At 59.6% G+C, this 13,991-nt stretch overlaps 1 protein-coding gene across 3 annotated transcripts in view; it reads right to left on the bottom strand.

Annotated features, from left to right (window-relative positions):
- LOC113219494 (CXXC-type zinc finger protein 5) overlaps nucleotides 1–13,991 on the bottom strand; it is a 37,758-nt gene that overhangs the window by 21,215 nt on the left and 2,552 nt on the right. Inside the window, exon 1 of one of the 3 annotated variants that reach the window (XM_026454483.1) lies at nucleotides 13,416–13,983. The exons of 1 other annotated variant lie outside the window; for it this stretch is intronic. The gene's annotated coding sequence lies outside the window, so the exon portion shown is untranslated. Of the gene's footprint in view, nucleotides 1–13,252; nucleotides 13,333–13,415; nucleotides 13,984–13,991 lie in introns of those variants that run through there. One more of the 3 variants, XM_026454484.2, reaches the window with a different exon arrangement.

The following is a 13,991-nucleotide window of genomic DNA, read 5'->3' as shown; positions in this document are numbered from 1 at the left end:
CAAGCCAGCTCTCTACCCATTTAGCAGGGCTGTAGACTAAGAACCAGGGCCATGGCCAAAACCTAAGTGGGGGCACTGGATAATGAGGGCCTTGGCAACTAAGGGAACAGAGAGAAGCAGGTGTGTGGTAAGCAGGGAAGGTGGGCAGAAAGACTCCTGGGTCCATTTGATCAGAGGTATCATTCTTCCCCCTATCTCTGGCACACCCCTGCCACCTCCCAAGGACCCCATGCCCTGGGTCTGGGAACCAGCCGGCCACTTAGTGGTCCTGGGGAAATCGACTTTCCCTGGCACTCCCTCTCCAGCCTTTCCTTTCCCCAGCTCCCCTATATCCCTCCCCCGTGTACCCAACCCACTCTGCCTGGGCCAGAGGCCCCGTACTAGAGGGCAGGTGGGTTTAACACTCTCATGCCTGATACTTGGGCCTCCTCCCCAGAGAGGGCAGAGCCAGGTTTGCTATGGGAAAAAACCATCTCCACCTCCCCACCCACACCTTGTAGAACCCGGCGGACACAACATGGCTGAAGGCCAGGCCTCTTCTGTGTGAGCCTAAACACAAGGCATCTGGGGGAGCAGAGCCCCGATCACAGCAGGTGTGCCTGTGTGTGCCAGTGCCCTGGCCCACCCTATGGCATCATCTGGGGATAAGCTATGGCCTGAGAATGATCAGACCCCAGCGTGTGGGGCCAATGGGGTGAGAGTGGCCTCCTCACAGGGGGCACGCCTGTGTGTGCCTGTATATGTGCATTCGCCTAGGTATGTGCCAGTGTGTGCGTGCGCCAGAGGCTGGGCTGTGGCTGGAACCATGAGTGTGCTTCTGGAGCGCCACATGGGAGCTGTGTGTGCATGGTGCATGTGACCGAGTCTGTACCATGCGTGTCGGCTGGGTGTGCTGAGTCGTGTGGAACTATGTGTGCTGCAAGTGACTGTGTCTGTCCTAAGTGTGTGCCCGGGTGTGCCGCGTGTGGGGTGCGTGAGTGTGCACTCTGCCTGCCAGGCCGCAGGGCCTCTTGGGGCTGCTGGGGATGGGGTGACTCACGTCTCCTGAGCTAATCCTGCCGCCCGCCCGCCCAGCTCACCCTGCTCTGCTGGGCTGATGGCCGCCAGCACAAGAGGTGGGGGGGTGGCGCGGGCAGCCGCGGCGGGGAGGCTGGCTTGATAAATAACCTGCTGCTTCCCCAGGCCTCTGAGAAGGGGAGGCTGCAGCATGGGGAGGAGCATGAGGGCGGAGGTGGGGGAGGCTGCCCTGGCCCCCCAGGCTCCGGCTGCCCTGGCCCCCTTGGCCCAGGCTGCGGCTCCGGGGTTCCTGTTTCATCGAAACCTGAGCTGGGAAAAGCCTATCGGGTCATCTTGCCTGTCCCGCCGGCCACCAGGCCCAGGCAAAGCTGCCCCTCAGGGGACAGGCCCGCAGCCTGGCCTCCCAGCCAGTGGGTGGTTGGGTGGGGGGAGGATATTTCTGTCCAGACTAAATGCAGCTCTAGGCCTCTGTCTGTGTACCCCCCCACCCAGCAGCTGCTCCCAGAGGCGCCCTGGCTCTGCAGGGCTGACTAAATATAGGCCCCCCACCCCAGCAAACCCCCCATGTTCACCAATTCCCAGCGGCCCCACCCACATGAGGCCCCACCCACATACCCCCCTACCCCAACCAGAGGGGAAGGCTGAAGAGCCCGCTGTGTGAGCTTGGGGCAGCGGATCCCCCTCTCTGGGCTCTCAAGCTACAAAAAAACAAGCATTACTCAGCTCTGGGCCCTGCCCTACCTAATGGGTGCTTTTGGAGTGTAGACCACAAAGGTGACTGGGTTGGGGTCTTCGCATAGGAGATAAGGGCTGAGGTCCCCTCCCCAGAGCACCCCAAGCGCCTTTAGGCTTATAAACACGGCCCCTCCATCCTGCCCGTTCTTTGCCCAGGCCGGGCAATACCAGGCTCCTCCAATCTGCCCTGGCCGGATCCTGGCCAGGAAACAAGTTGTGCCAGGCTTGGGGTGGAGGGGCGGGAGCATGACAGCTGCTATTTCCTGGAGGCCACGGTCGGGCACAACCCGGATTCCTGCCTGGCTCCACACTCCACCAGAGTCTCTTCCAGGCTGCAGGCCCTCCACGAGGCACCCCTTCCCCGTGTCAGAGCTATTATCAGACCCTACAGGATCATCCCACTCCCCTCACTGCACTGGCACAGGCAGGAGGAAGGTGCGTGGATGCAGCTCGCCTCTAGGACTGGGGAGAGGTGGTCTCTGCAGGGTTCCACAGACTGGGAGGCAGCCCCAGCTTCCCTCCTCCTGCCTGCCTGCCCACCCGGCTGCTTCCCCCAGCCCCACACGCACCAAATTCCCCACATGCCTGTCTGTCTCTGACAGCTCGCGCAAATACTTGGCTGCGCGGGCACCCGCTGTTCTGAGCCTGCTGCGCCTCCTCCCTGCCTTCCCGGGGGGCTCTGCAGACGCAGCCAGAGATGGGAGGGGGCCAGAGCCAAGAAGCTCAGTGGGCAGTGGGAGAAAGCAAGGGCAGGAGAGACCAGCCTCAATGCAGAAGCACCACCCCCATCCCCCGGGGCGAGGGACCTGGGAGGCCACAGAGAGCCAGCCCAGGCGGGGCAGCAGCTGCCGACACCCCCGCTGCCCACCGACACCCTTGTTGCCCCCCGGAACTTCCCAGGAGGACCTTCCGGAGGCCTCCCACTTGCCTCGGCCGATGAAACAGCATCTGCCACCCCCGCGGCGGCAGCTCAGGACAGGGTGGAGGGCACCACAAGGCCCCTAGGGAAGGCTTTGAAATCTGGATCAGGGCCCAGGCCCTCTTGGCAGTCCCAGCCCCCCAGCATAGGCCCAGCCTCAGAGCATGAGGGGTGCATTCCAGCCCTCCTGCAGTGTGCAGGGCACACCCGCCCAGCTGCCAAGCTTGGGATGTCTCCACTTGGACTGGCTGGGGGCCTTATTTGTCCCCACTGCCCTCCTTCCTGCTAGCCTCATCTCCCTCCCAGGAAACCAGTGGAGGAAACACTTCCTGACAACAGCTGGGATTCTCCGCTGGACACTAGGCCTCACTGGCTGGCTCCTTACCTCCCCCCACCTCAGTCCTTCCCTGGGAGTCACCAAATCACACCCCCACCCCACGTCTACAGCAGAGGAATCCTCCCCTCCCGGCCAATCTGCCACTAGCCCCAGCATCTAGGCACAGCACGGGCACTGAATGAATGACCTCATGGGTAACAACCTCCATTCTGCAGATGGGCAAACCAAGGTCAGGGGAGAGCCCAGAGAGCCAGGCCTCCCCCACTGTGCTCTTCCTGAAAGGGGCTGACTGCAGGTCCCTTCGCTATTCCTTTGCCTCCCAACACACTTTCTGCCTGGGGAGCCAATTGAGCCCTCCCAGGCTTCTGGAGGCATTAGGATGACTCCAAACAGAACCTCTCAGTGTTCTGGGTTCAAATGCCCAGTTAGGCTGCTCTAGATGACAATCCTAACTCTCCCACAGTTCAGCAGTGGTCCCGAAAACAATCCCAAGGTATTGTCATGGTGACGTTAGACGTTGAATAAAGCCTCCTCTCCCCATTGCACAGATGGGGCTGCTGAGGACCCCAAGGGAGGGGGAGCTGCAGGCGGCCATGAGTCAGAGGGGGAGCTGGGAAGCCGCCCGGCCCTGCCGGCTGTTGCTGGAAGCAACAGCCTGCATTTCCTCCTCACGCTGGTGCCTCGGGAAGCGTGGGCAGCGGGCGGCGGGCACCGCCGAGAGGACCCCTCCTGTGCCTGTGGGCCAGCCACATCCCCTCACTGCCTGACTGGGCCCACAGCCCACTCTCCACGCCGGCTAGAGTTCCAGAGAGGGGCTGGCTAGGGGCAGAACAGGCATTTCTGTCCCAGGTATGGGCTCATGTCACCTGAGGGCACCAGGCCCTGTGACCTCAGGGCAGCCTGACCCCTAGAGCTTTAATGTCCCCTAGCATCCAACAAGGAGACTGAAACATGACCATTTACACTTCCTTCTAGCAGCAAAATCCATGGTTCTATGACTCCAGAATCCCAACAAGAATCCTGACTTGAAAAATGCCTCCATTCCAAGCATTTTATAATTCTAGACTCCCATGACTAAGAAATTCTAGGTCACCAAGATCTGACACCCCCAGGAAGAAAGGGGGCCAGGTCCACTTCTGCCTACTGCTATGAGCCCAGTTAACTAATTTCCCATCTAGCTCGGGGGGAGGTGGGCCAGGCAGAAGAGGGGCTGGGTCTCTCTCATCAGAGTCAGCAGGAACTGACATGAAGCTGTGTGGGGCCCCCGGCCCGGACAGAAACTGGTCTAGTCCTAGGGGACAGGCCACCTCCTCCTGGCACACACAGCCACTAATGCCACAGATGTCAGGAAGTCAGCCCGCACCAGAGAGAGTGGGTGGCGGGGGGTTTGCACGCCTGCACCCCATCCTGTGGCTAGGAGGGAGGGAGGGCGGGAGTCAGGTCAGGGCTGGTCTCTCTGCTTCTCAGGTTCCAAGCCAAGCTCCACGCTTTATCTTCCTGTCTTCACCACCCACTGCTTCCTCCTTCCCGCCACAGTCCCCTCACCTCCCAGGCCAGTCCCAGCCCAGGCCAGCCGGCAGCCAGCCAGGGCAAAGGCTCCCAAGCCCATCTGACAGATGGAAAAATTGTGGTCGATGAAGAAGATAGGACCTGCCCCACTGGCTTGGCTCAGCAGCCTATTGCTCTCTGGCCACATCTCTCCACCTTGCCCCCACCTTGCTTCCCAGAACCCTCCACAGGGCCAGTGCATCTCCACATGCCAGCCTGTCCACCAGCACACTCCCATTCCAGTGTCCCCTGACAGTACTCATCCTCACCACCAAGTCATCCAGTCATTCATTCATCCACTTTTATCCACCCAACTAGCCTATCAGCCCATCTCCCCACCACATATGGCCCATTGCCAAGGGTTATGGGGGCCTCAAAGAGGAAAGAGCAAGGCCTGTGCCCAGCAAGCATTTAAGGAGTCCCTTCTGTGTGCCAGGTAGTGTGGAAGGTTCAGGAAGCAGCACACAAAGGCCAACAGCCTGTCAAGGGCTCTGCCAGGACTCCATCCCACTAGGCAGTGGCAAGCCACAAACTCCCAAGGCCTCAGTTTCCTCATCTGTATATGGGGATGCTAACAACACATATCTGTCCCAGGTATGGGCTCATGTCACCCAAGGCTACTGTGGGGATGAAAAAAGGTGAAAGTCAGAAAGCTGTTAACATGGTGCCTGCCACAGAGAGGACTTTTGTTGGGCTACCCATTATCACTGGCTTTGTTACAATCTATTCTAACAATAGTAGTTGGCCGGCGCGGTGGCTCACGTCTGTAATCCCAGCACTTCGGGAGGCCGAGGCAGGTAAATCACTTGAGATCAGGAGTTCGAGACCAGCCTGGCCAACACGGAGAAACCCCGTGTCTACTAAAAATACAAAAATTAGGCGGGCGTGATGGCGCACGCCTGTAATCCCAGCTACTCCGGAGGCTGAGGCAGGAGAACTGCCTGAACCCAGGAGGCGGGGGTTGCAGTGAGCCGAGATGGTGCCATTGCACTCCAGCCTGGGTGACAGAGTGAGACTCCATTTCAAAAAACAAAACAAAAACAAAAACAAAATAGCAGTTAACAGTTGGGGGCCGCAACTGATTACAGCAGCAGCTAAAGTTCTTCAAACACTTATTTGGTGCCAGGCACTGGGGGTACAAGAAGAATCACTGCCATATCCCATTGCAAGGCTGGCAAGGAGCAGGCTCAAAAAGCCCCAATAAGCATCTGATGAATGAGGGGATCAATGACAGGAGGCACGGCCCTGCCTCCAAGGAAGGTATAAGCCAGCATGTTTTCATGGGTGAGTGTGTCTTTCTGCACACACGTGTGTGTGTATAAGCAGTTAGGTGTGTTACACATACGTATGTCTGCCTGTGTGAGAGACCTGGGGATCCAGTGATGCCAGAAGCCCAGTCACTCAAGCCCACTCAGGCCCCCACCTGACATCACCCCTGCCAGTGATCACAGCAGAGCTGAAGGGACTGTGGCAAGAGCAGGGGCCAGGTCCATGGAGAGAGGCCTGGAAAGATGCTTTGCATAGTTCTGGCCATCGGATTACAGGCCCAGCCTAGGTACCTACTTGGGGGTATAGGGGCCACTAGGTGTTGCCCCACAGGAACCCAGGCCCCCAGTGCCCGAACATTATGCCCGTACTGGCATGGCACACAAGTGTTCCTGCTGGCAGGCTGGGCACGTCTGAGGAGGTCAGAAAAGGTCACAGGTGAGGGAGGGAGTGCTGGGTCCAAGGGCGATGTGGGGTCTGCCAGACAGGGGAGGGTGGGTACAGGGCTCCCCGGGGGCCACCGGGCAGGCCTGGCTCTGCCCTGCTGGGGCCGGCAGCTGGAGGGGAGTAAATATAGCTGGGGCGTCCCGGCCACATTCCTGGGAGGCCAGTGAGGCCCGCCTGCCCGCTGCTCTAAGCAGAGCGCAGCAGCCAGGGCCCAGAGCCGCCACTGCCCTCTTCCCAAACAAACAGAAAAATAAATAAAACCAGCTCTCACGGCCGGCCGGCACAGCCGGTGGGGGAGGGGGCAGGAAGGGATGGACAGGGGTGGGGGGGTGGACAGGCAGGCGGACCAGTTGCCGCGGTTTCTGTTCCACTGGGAAGGAGGAAGCCAACAAAAGAGGAAAATGGAGGAAAAGGGCAGGGAGATGGTCAGAGATGTCAGCGAAGGGGAGAGAATCCCGAAGAGATGAAGGGTGTCACAAGGAGAGGTGTGGGGGAGGTAGGTCAGGAGAGACAGGGAAAGTGTCAGGGGCAGGCACAGTGGGGGACAGTTAGGGCAGAGGCAGCCTCTGGGTCAGTAATTCAGCAGCAGGGATGCCCCGGGGGCGGGCAGCAGGCAGAGACAAAGGGGGCTGTGTGGGCTGGGGCAGGGGGCCGGCTTGAAGGGCCATGAAATATTAAAGAGCTAGGCCAGTGAGTGACAGAGGTCATAGGAAGCAGGAGACTAGCCGGGAGCGATGGGGGACCCTGAGGCGGAGGGCTGCCCCACCTCTGGCCTGTCTCTCCACCACCTCCATCATAGCCAGTCTCCTGCGATGGAGGGACAGGCTGAGGGTGGGAGGGGCCGTGGGGATTAGTGATGGCAGGGAGACCTCTGCGGTTCCCTCTTCCCTCGGGCTGATCTGGGCACAGCCGGCCTTCCAGAGCTGCCAGCCACCCTATCAAGAAAGCCAGGAGGCCTGTCAACACAGCCGCTGCCATGGCACCTCCTGGGGAAGGAGCGGGAGACATCCAGCTTCTCCTTCCCAGGAAAAATCAGCCAAGCCACCACTTTCCACAGTGACCTGCAGGGAGGGATGACTGGGCCTCACAGCTCAGCTGAGCCAGCAGGTCACGCCCCAGCCCTCGCACCCTACCCCAGCCTGGCCCTATTACTAGCTTCACGACCTTGGTCAGTCCCCTTGTCCCTGAGCCTGTGTCTTCACCAGCTCCACCCCACCCTAGGCTTGGTGTGAGAAAAGAAAGAAGGCAAATAACACCTTGAAAACATACTGAGGCCAAGAATCTGCACGCATCATCCCAGAAAAGGCTACCATGTGCCTCATGGGGTCTGTCCTATTATCAGTCCCATTTTACAGATCGGGAAGAGAAAGTCAGACAAAGTGAAGCACCCATGGTCACACACCTGGTAATCAGCAGAATGGAGACAGAAGTGCTAGGTGTGAGCCACATGTTATTTTCTTAGGATTCACGGGGGACATGCATTCCTTGTCTCTATAAAAGCCGGTGTTTACTGAATACAGATTGTAGGTGAGCACCTCCCCCTGCCAGGCACTATGCAACCATCTGTGTCCATCTGAAAATGACCTTGTGAGGCAGGCATTCTTTTACTGTCCAATTTCAGAGATTAGGAAACTGAGGTTTGTAGAGATAACACAACTGGCCCAAATGTCATACATCCAGCCAGGCAGTGACATGGCCAGGATTTGGAGTCAGATCTGATGGACTCTAGAGCCACTGCTCATACACACTTGTCTGGGTGGGGGTTAGGAGGACCTGGTAGGAGTGGAGCTCAGTGGTTCAATTGGCTCCGACAAGGGATACCCAGAAAAGGTCAAAAACAAGGTCACAACTGCTGTGGGGGTTGGGGAGATGGCAACTGTTTTGAGGATGGGAGAGGCACAGAGCCTGCAGGAGCTCCAGGTGAGGGTACAAGCTAGGGTCCTGGCTAGAGTGATTTGCTTGGTCTACCCAGAGCCCCTGAACCAGGTAACACCAGCCCTGCCCCAGTGTGAGGATACTGAGGCTGAACCAAAAAGGGTCAGTGGAGCCCTGTGTTGTTGGTCCCCAGGGTTCTAACCTGTGCTCCAGGGCCAGAGTGCCTGGAACTAATCACCTCTTCAGAGCCCCCAGTGCTGTGGAAGATGGGGCAGGATCCCCTCCCTCCCTCCTAGGCCCTGTGAGCCCAGAGGGAGGCCAGCATCAGAGGCAGGAAATGAAGAAGAATTTGCGATCTAATTGAGCTGGCGGGGGATTAGGCGGCAGAATGCAATTACAGGGGCTGGAGCGGGGCCAGGGGCACTGACACCCCAAGATGTGGCCTGGCCCAGGTGACTTGGCCCAGCCAGTCTCTGGCCAGAGACAGGAGACTTGGGGTTGGGAGTATGGGTACAGGCAAAGGTTGGGACCAGACTGCTTCTCAACATAGAGAGGACTGCAAGGTTCCAGCTCCACGTGATACCCAGAAGCAAGAAGTTTTCCTGGGAATCCTCCCCCAGGGAACAAGTCTATGGACTCTCATCTGGGGAGTTGGCAGCCAGACTCACATGCTCTCACAGGCTCCATTCATACGTGTGCAAGCATGTGCTCACACTCCCAGGTAAGCCCCACATATCCACATTCACCTGCATAGGGGCAGGCTTCCCAGCCTGGAGACACACAGGCCGGCCCTTTGCTGCTACTGGCTCCACCAAATGGTGGGTTGTGGGGGCACAACCCCTCCCTCAAGAAAACCCACCCATGACCTTAAAATCCTTTTATTCCCGTAATCACATGCTACCATTGCCGTGGATACATGCTGTCACCCCGGCCCCAGCCTGTCTCCCTCTGCGGTTTCCAAAACTCCCAGCAGGCAGGCAGACGGGGAGGCTGCCCAGTTACTGCTGGGGAGGGAAGGGCTGTAGGGTTTGCAGCAGGAAGGACTGGGTGTGAGAGGTTCAATTCTACACACACACATTCAGGGCCACAAACAACCAGAGGGGGAGATTCAGTAAGACAGAGATACAGAAAGAGAAAGGAAAACATAGCCAGCCGCCACTGCCACAGACAGAGAGAAACCACTGTCCATACAGCACAGACAGGCCCACTCCCACATTCACAATTCAGACACACTCTACTCAGTCAGATCCCCCAGATTTATAAGCATACACAAAGCACACAGATACACACAAATCACAAATCCAAACTCTCCAAAATTCCAAGCACACACAACTCACAGAATATATTCATTCCCAGATTCACAGGGACATAGCCAATCTTCAGAAATACAATCTCAGATTCACAAACACACATGTACACATACACTACAGATCCAAACACTTCTAGATCAGGACAGACAGACATGCCCTGATTCATAAATCCATGTATGTTCAGACTCTGAGAAGTCACCCTGAGAAAGACATTCAACACAGAGATTCACAAATACAGACACACGACTTAGAGACACACATGTCCTGAGTCATAAGCACACATCACCCAGATTCCCACATCCCAGAGCAACAGACTAGTGCCACACAGCCTCATCTCTGTCAGCTGACACTGCCTCTGGCTTTAGGGGGCAGGTGGAGGGTTGGAGATTCCTGGGTCTTTGAGGGGGCAGTCCTTTCTCATTGCTCGAATCCAGGAAGGGTGGGCTCAGCGTTGGGGGGAGGTGAGGGGGAAGTAAGAGAAAGCAGGAAAAAACTTTAGTGGGATATTCTTGTTGGGCAGTAGCGCGTGAGTAACGGGGGAGGTTTTTTGTGGTCTGGTGAGTTCCAGCTATGAGTGAGAGTTTAACTATTAATACACTTAATCAAGGACACTTCACACACATACACAGCCACACACACACACACACACACACACACACACGCAGCTAGGATGGGACCAGGTGGTGGGGGTAAGAGAGGGAGAGCCCCAGAAAAAAGAAAAGAAGGAAAGCCCCAATCAGGGCCCCAGAGGGCGGGGAAAGGGGGCGGTGCTTCTATCCTGGGCCTGCCTCCAGAGCTGGAGCAGTGATTCATTTGTGCACCACCAGAAGGGTGGGGTTTGATACACAGTAGGTGCTCAATACAAACATATTGGGCCAACAAATGAATAACATATAAAGAGTGGGCAATAATAACAGTAATAACAATGTGTGAACCCCCATCCTTGTTCAATTAGAGCATGCCCCAGAGCATCACGCTTGTTAATTTGGACTAAATCGTCAAGCCACCAGACAGGGGCTCTAGGAACCCAGGCTTGGGTCTGGCTCACGCCTATTCCCTCATTTCTCCACCCTATCCTGCAACCTGTAAAGTCAGCCCAGCCTACATCCCTCTCTCCCTCCTAGCAAGATCCCCTCCATTCCATCCTCCCGTAAACAACAAGGTGCAGTCAGTCCTAAAGAAGGCAGGGTATTTCATTCCCCTGGACTTGTTTCTTCACCCAGATACAAGCCTGCCCCCACACTCCTATGGGTCTCAGTTTCACATGTGCCAAATGGGTAGGAGGCAGGCAGACCTGGAAAGGGGCAGCAAGAGTTTAGGGTCACAGTGGGAACCCTTGGAACATGGGCCTTTGCTGGCTGGGGCCCTGGATGTAGAATCCTCCCCTCCCCTTCCCCCACCCACCCCAGCCCAGCCCAGCCCAGCCCAGCCGGGTGGACATTCCAGGCCTCACGTGATAAAGACGAGGCCACTGGCCCTCGGGTAAGTCAACAGGCTCTGTCGCGGGAGAGATAGGAGGCCCTGGCCAGGGTCACCTGCTGAGCGGTGAAAACAGCCAGGACCAGATACACACATAAATAAGGCACCAACCCGACAGCCAGCCTGCCAAGGGTCTGTCTTCTGCAGAGGCTCACCTTGGAAAGGGAGGTGGCATGGAGAGGGAGGCCAAGGCTGAATAGGGACGTCCCTGGGAGAGACCCAGCTCCTGCGAGGATGAGGAGTAGGGGGGTTCTACCCAAGTTCCAGGGACTGGCTGGGAACTCAGAGGCCAACCTCCCTCAGCTGTTCCCATCTCTTCCCAGGGCAAAAATCAAACCGTCACCCCCTCTCCCTCCTCCCCAAGGAGAGGACAATTTCCGTTCTGGGAGGGGGGTGACAGCTGCAGAGCGAGCCCCCCCCCCCCCCCCCCCCCCCCAAGCTCCAGCCTGACTCTCATCTAGGGAAACTGCTAAATCAACAATACGCAGTTACGGGTAGGTAGCCCGCCGGCCTGAGTCTCCCCGCACGGCTCTCAGAAAGGGGTTTAGAGGGGGCTTCGGTCTCAGTTCCCGGTTTTCTAGTGGCGGTTGGAAACCAAGGCACGGGCGTCTTTCAGGAGGGCGACCAGGTGAAGCTTAGGCCAGAGGCCCCCCAAAACGTCCAATTTAAATACTCCCAACTGCAAAGGACAGACGCCCCCCACCCCGCGGGCTGGGGCAGCTGAGGTGGCGCCGGGCGTTCAAATCGCGCTCCAAACCAGTCCGCAGCGACTGCGCTCGCAGCCCCCGCCAGGCGGCCCCAGCGGAAAACTTGAAAGGGACTCTGTTTGCCGGCGGCCCTGGGGCGGCTCCGGCGGGGGCGAGGGCCCAGCGATCGCACACACGCCCCCTCCCCAACGCTTCCAAAGAAAATGCGGGGGGCGGGGACAGGGCCCACCACAAATCCAAGGGCTCCAAATAGCGCCCGTCGCGCGGGGAAAGGCGGGGGTCAGGAGTCTGGTCCGCCGGCCACCCCCTTAGCTCCCCTCCCCCCAGCCCCGATCCGAAGACGCGACTCTCTCAGACCACCCAAGGTCCAGGGGGCAAAGTAGGGCGCGGTTGCCAAACCTTCAGACCCCTGTCGCGGGAGACTTCAGGGAGCGGGTCTTTCCGAATGAGTCACTACAGAACCCCCCAAATTTACTGGTGCTTCCTTGCAGCCCGAGGCACCAGTCCAACTCCTCACACCCCTTCCGATTCCCGGGGGGGAATAAAGAATAAAAAGAGATCTTGCTCCCACTTTGGGCACTTCAGCTCTTCTGACAGGTCCCGAAGGTGGCCCCTCATTTAAAAACCGGGGTCACTCACTTTCCGTCGATCCTACAAATAAACAAAGCCAGGCGCACCCCGCGCTCCCCGCCGGAAAGCAGCCCATTCCGGGCGAGGACAACTTCCCCCAGCCAGAAAATTAACACATTCCTCTCGCGGCGGTTCAGCCCCTCACTCCGCTCCGGGGATGCGAAGGGGAGGGGGGCTCAGGTCGAACTTCAGGGGTAAATTTGGGGCCGGAGCAGCGTGGCAGGCGCCTGGGACGTACGCGCCCCGACAGTTCCGCAGCTAGAGGAACACCCCCATTCTCCCTCCCAGGCTCTGCACGCTGCTTGGCCCACGCGGGGCTCAGGAGACAGCCCCCAAAACTCCCCAAGGCAGGGAAGGGAGGGAGGGGCCGCGGGGCACCGTGGTGGTGGGGTACTTTGATGGAAAAAAAGGTCAAACTTCATCAGCCTGCCGGGCACCCCGCGGGCAGCGGGGGCGAGGAGCCGGAGGAGAAATGCAGAAGTAGCCGCCGCCTCTTCCAAGTGGTGGGGGAGGCTCAGTCACGCGTGGTCGAGGGCGCCCAGAGCAGTTAACGTCGCCCCTCAACACAGGGCTGCTAGTGGGGTCTGATGGGGGGAGTGCGCGCCAGAGATCTACAAGCAGCCTCCCCCGCAGGCTGAGCGCCCGCCCAACGCCAAGAGGTGAGGACCCTGGGCGCCCGCCGCCCCAGCGCCGGAGAGGTGGAGTAGTGGGGGGGGGGGCGGCACCCCGCAGGGAGCGTCCCAGCCCCACTCCACGGCGCCCAAGCCGCCGTCCCAGACCCTAAAACCCCTCTTTTTGTCTGAACTCAGTGATCTGCGACCGAGCATACTGCGGCTTAGGGAGGCTTGGGTATAGCAGCGGCCACCGAGCGATCACCGGCGCTAGGTCTCCCAGGCTCCCGAGCACCGCGGCTCATGCTGCGGGCGCCCCCCCGCCCCTCCCAAACACGGACCCCTCCTTCCCCGTCCCCGGCTCTCCGCACCTGAACTTAGGGGGAACCCGCGCAGCCAAACTTTCCGCCGACTTGCAGCGAACTCCGGCCCCGGCCGCGCACCGAACCCCGGGGGAGGAGAGGGAGGTAGGCGGGGAAGGGGAGGGGGCCGGCCTCCGGGGGGGTCGAGGGAGGGCCGTGGCCCGACACCTACCGGCTCTCCGAGTCGTCCAAGCCGCCACCGCCGCCGTCGCCGCGAGGCCGAGGGGGAGGGGCGGGGCAGGGAGCTGCGCTCCGCACTGGGCACCGCCGCCGCGGTGCGCTCCGCTCCAGCAGCCAGCAGTGCCCGGGTCCGGAGCCGGAGTCGCGCCGCCTCGGCTGGCCCGAGGCGGGGAGGGGGGGGAGCCTGCAGCACCTGCCCCTCCTCCCCCTCCCCGCGGCCCAAATTAAAAAACAACAAAAAGCAACTAATCACCCCCGAGCGGAGCGCGGCTCGGCGGGCGGAGGGCTCAGCGTGCGGCGCCCGGACTCAGCAGGCGGCGCGCATGGCTGGGCGCGGGCTGGGCAGGACTGGGACGCGGGGCTCGGCTTCAGGGGGTGAGGCTCTGCCGCTCTTCTCGCTCGGCTCGGGCGCCTGCTCTTGCCGCCAGTGCCGCCTCTGCTGCCGCCGCCGCCTCTACATCCCCGCTCAGGCTCAGCCGCCTCTGCCGCCGCCGCCGCGCGCCCGCCCGGGCAGGAGCTATGAACGCTGCCCGGGGGCTGCCGGCAAAACCCGGACCGGACTCGCCGC

Source organism: Piliocolobus tephrosceles, chromosome 4, assembly GCF_002776525.5.
Source record: "Piliocolobus tephrosceles isolate RC106 chromosome 4, ASM277652v3, whole genome shotgun sequence".
Lineage (NCBI taxonomy): Eukaryota > Metazoa > Chordata > Mammalia > Primates > Cercopithecidae > Piliocolobus > Piliocolobus tephrosceles.
Note: the sequence above shows the minus strand (reverse complement) of the source record. Positions and strands in the feature narration are given on the sequence as shown.